The sequence below is a fragment of the Vanellus vanellus genome (genome assembly GCF_965231255.1).
Source record: "Vanellus vanellus genome assembly, chromosome: 1".
Lineage (NCBI taxonomy): Eukaryota > Metazoa > Chordata > Aves > Charadriiformes > Charadriidae > Vanellus > Vanellus vanellus.
The window spans coordinates 7,751,053-7,755,394 of NC_138905.1; positions in this window are offsets into that span (position 1 = coordinate 7,751,053).

Consider the following 4,342-nt stretch of genomic DNA (forward strand, 5'->3'; position numbering starts at 1 on the left):
TACTACTTGTCCACAGATCTCTGTTTTTAACAAAGGACATTCTTGGCGTGGCTGCATGTCCTGCAGTCAGCACCTTGACTTGATGTGGAACGGGAGCCGGAACCGTTTCATTCCACTTCAGATTTAAAATCCAGACCAGGAAGGGGACAGAACAGTCCTGGGGGAAGGTGGGGGGGGGGGGCTTGGGATTTGTTAGGTATTCATTATTCGGAAGGTATCTCTGGCTATGCAGACCTCAAGTCACAGGAACAGGCAAGCCATCTTACTACAAGAGGGAGAGTAGGGGGACTTGGTGATGCTTTGTGATTAGCCTGGGTCACGCTAGCAATCAGCTGCCAGAGGAAGGGAAAATACGAAAAACACAGCATCCCAATGCCTGCCCACGGATTCGCACCCATGCCAACATGGGACACAGGGTGTTTCCCCTCTTCCATTGTGGGTGAGCAGGAATACAGAGAAGCCCCCTTGGGCCCTCAGCGCCCTCACGCTCCTCCCCAGCTCCTGTCATTATTCATTGCTCAGACTCCTCTGAAACACCTTTGTGTGAGCACCACGCAGGTGAAGGCATCCCAAACGAGTTAGTCCAGCATGCCTGGGCTAGGCATGTGGCTTTGGGGAGAAAACCCAAAAATGAGAGTGCAACACGGCATGCGCCAGACAGCTTAGTGGGTTGGCAACTACTCAGCAGAGCATTTCTCTCTCTGAGCTGTTTCCTGCCATCTGCTGGAAGTTCTTCTTGATTCCTTCAGCTGCCACAGAATTTCTATCTTTATCTTTTCTAACCAGGTACTGGTACCGCTGGCCTTTAAATACCAAAGACTTCCTCCCTTTCAGGGTATACTATCGTGCAGGGTGGATTTAGTGCAAAAGCCTTGGGATCCAAACCCAAATCCTTCTGGTTTGGGGGCAATTTTGAGGTGATTTCTGCCTATAATTGATGCAAGGGGAAAGTGACTAGAGCAACGAGCTGGTACACATTCAGAACCATTATTTTTCACAGAATCGCAGTTGCCTGTACCGAAGAAATACTGAACTGGGCTGCAAAATCCTGTCAACAAGACAGTATCTGGGTTTGAACTTGCTGGCTTAACACAAGTGCTGAGACGATTCACGTTATTCAGACGACTATGGCGCCTGCTGTAAGCACTCCCAGAGGCCACTCCGACCAGACACGGGCAACTCTTCACAGGTGAAGCGGGCTCACCCACAGCCAACGGTGCGGCATGGTGCGGACACAGGCCTCGCGCCACAGGGCGACCCCAGAGGGCAGGCCGTGACACCTCATGCAGCCCCACCGAAGCATCTAATGATGGCGTGATGTCCTCACCCTCACACCCGTGACCTCACTCAGCACGGCTGCTCATCCCTACGCCACCACCGCCCCCTCGCTCGGCCCAAACTCCAGCGGGCGCCTCTACCTCCCCCGCCGCCGCCCGCCCGCCCACAATCAAGATGGCGGCGGGAGGCGCCCTCGCTGCCAGGACTAACGATGGCGCGGGCGCGGGCACCGCCCCGGAGCGGCGCTCGCGCATGCGCGGCAGGGGGCGGGGCCGGGTTGGAGTTTTGGCGGGTGCCGGGCAGCGCGCGGGCGGCGGTGAGCGGGGCGGTGTGAGCGGAAGGCCGGGGGGAGGGGGTAGTGGGGTACGGGAGCCCCGAAAGCGATTCCCGGGGGGCAGAGGCTGGGGGTGAGGGATCGGAGATCTACGGGGGAGACCTGGAGAGGGTTGGGGTTCCCCAGAGTAGGGCAGGGCAGCCGTGAGGGAAGCCCAGCCGTGAGGGGAATGAGGATCCGGGGGGGGGGGGGGGGGGGGGGGGGGCGATTCTGGGCAGCGCTGGAGGAGAATCGGGGATGCACTGCGGGCAGGGATGGGGATCCCGCGGTCCCTGGGGAGAGGGGAGGCGGCGGGCAGGGCACAGCCCGGGAACGCGGTGCTGGCCGCCGGGAGAGGGGCAGGGTGAGGTGCCGGGTGACCCGCCGCGGCCGCCCCGGTGGGCCCCCGCAGGCCCCAGGGTGGATCCCTGGGCCAGTGTCACCAGCAGGACGGCGGGAGCTGTGTGGGGGTCACTAGCCATCCGTGCTCGTGTATGCTCTTGAGTTTTGTTTTGTTTTTTGCTGAAAATTAAATTTTTGGAGTCAGAGAAAAGAGAGAACTGTTAAAAGTGGAGTTTATAGGCGAAACGAGTCCCTGCAGCAGGAAAACCTATAAGCACAGAGTCAGAGTTTGTGTTTGTGCCTAATCCATCGCCAGTGGATGTCTCTGCTGTTACCCATTTTTCCCTTGGCCATTTATGTCTGCCTGTGCTGGTTATTTTTCATGGACATGTGTCCATGAAATGGAGGAGCTATGAGCGATGTAAAACATATCTTTTTAAGAATAAGAACTGTGTTGTGAGCAGACAGCAAAACCCTGCTACCTTCTTCCATTTTCAAATGAAGACTGAATCCATTTCAAAAGTTTTGCTTTAGTTAAATGCTATTTATGATTATAACACAGGACTGATGAGGTGGAAATGGTTACTACTAGGAGAACGTGGTAGGTATTTCTTAAAACCTGTGTCTGTTAAGGGCTTTTTTCTAAAAGTAATGCCCTTACACTGCAGTGAGTTCAGCATAGGTCAGACTTTAAATGTAGAAAATGTATGTGAGGGTTTTAAATTTAGTGGAGTCCTCATCTGCGGCTGTAAACAAAACCCAAGCTGCTGGTTTGCAAAACATCAAATAAGGAGCCTGTACACAATATGCATTTCTAGTTGACCTATAGCCACTTTAACAGTATCATTGTTGTTCTCCCCATAACAGAGAATATTTTTCCTTGAGGGGCTCTTGAAGAAATCCTGGTGAAACTATGGATGGTAAGGGCGATAGTACTCTCTTACTTTCAGTAGGAAAGTTGTCTTCTGACCAATACATTGGTTAATAAGTTGAAGTGTTCAGAAAACTTGGTAAACGTTATAGCAAAGGAAATTATGTTGCACTGACTTCATTTGCGGAGGCCTTTGAGGTTGACTCTTGCCTTCATTGTTGTCACCTTTCTGTGAGGCTGCTCTGTCCCTTCCGTGGGTTTGTTTTCTTCAGCAGCAAAGACTAAATAAATTTCTTGTTCTGAATTTCAGTTCCGCTATGTCTGTCCCATTCCTCTGTCTCTCTGCTTGATTTTCTTTTTTTCCATTATTTGTGCCTTTGATCCATGTTTCTTTGTTTTCTATTCTCTTCCTTGAGCAAAGCATATCTGAGGATATGCTTTCTTGCCTGCCTTGTATCTTCCTCTTCAGCTTCTATTGGCAAAAGCCCTGTGGGTCCCTCTGTAGAGTTCCTGACTACACCTTTAGAAGTCCCGAGGCTTTTCTTTGTAACAGCAGCTGTTGTACAAGGGGCTGCATAGGAGGAAAAGCAAGCACTAAGTAGCCTGCAAATTTTCTGCTGACTAGCCAGCCTAGGTCATAAACAGTGTGTCTGCAACCACGTTTCCATCCAACCAGATGGCGGGAAGCTGCTTTATCTTCCTTTAACCAAAGTTGAAGTATTTTTTTAAGAATGCCCCTTGCTGTTCTGATTTACTTTTGGTTGTCATTAGCTTGTGATTAGAGCATCATGGATATTTTATTCCATGGCAGCTTTCCTCTAACTGGAAAGAAATAATGCTGAGTTTAATTTTTGCCTTAGCTGATGATGACTTGGATCTGTTGGCCTCCCTCCTGGAAGAAAGTGAGGCAAATGAGGAGGGGAATCCTCCTGAGGAGGAAGATACCCCAGAGGATGAGGGAGGAGAACCAGATGAATACAATGAACTCTTTGATGCAGAAGATGATGCATCCTACACTGAGGAGCCTGATGCTGCGGATAACATGATTGATGAACAGAAGGAGAACCTGGCTATGCTGTTTGGAGATGTGGATGACTTGCTGGAAGAGGAGGCAGAAGAAACTGTCCTCACTTCAGCTCCCAGTCAGGCAGAAGAGAAGACCAACCAAGAACTGCAAGGTTTCTGTAACAGCATCTTTTATCTGTTTTATTGTATGTATCTTGTCTCTACAGAGCTAATGGGCAGAAGGCAGGCTCTGCTGCTTCTCAGTTTAGGATGGTGCCCAGATGAGGAATACAGAAAGTCCACGTGAAAGTTTGTCAGTCCGGTTTTCAGTGCTCAATGGCCAAACTCACCAAACCTGTTTTCCGAAAGGAAAGACAGAGCACTGAAGTAAGCCAAGGAAACTAAGCTAGCTCTGCTGAGTAGCATAGAGAAGGTTCCTGTCTACCAGCACCTTGTCTGATGAAGAGCAGTGTTGCTTCAGTCTTCAGGGCTGTCATCCTGGCATCTTTCATCAGCATAGCTCTCCCTTCCCC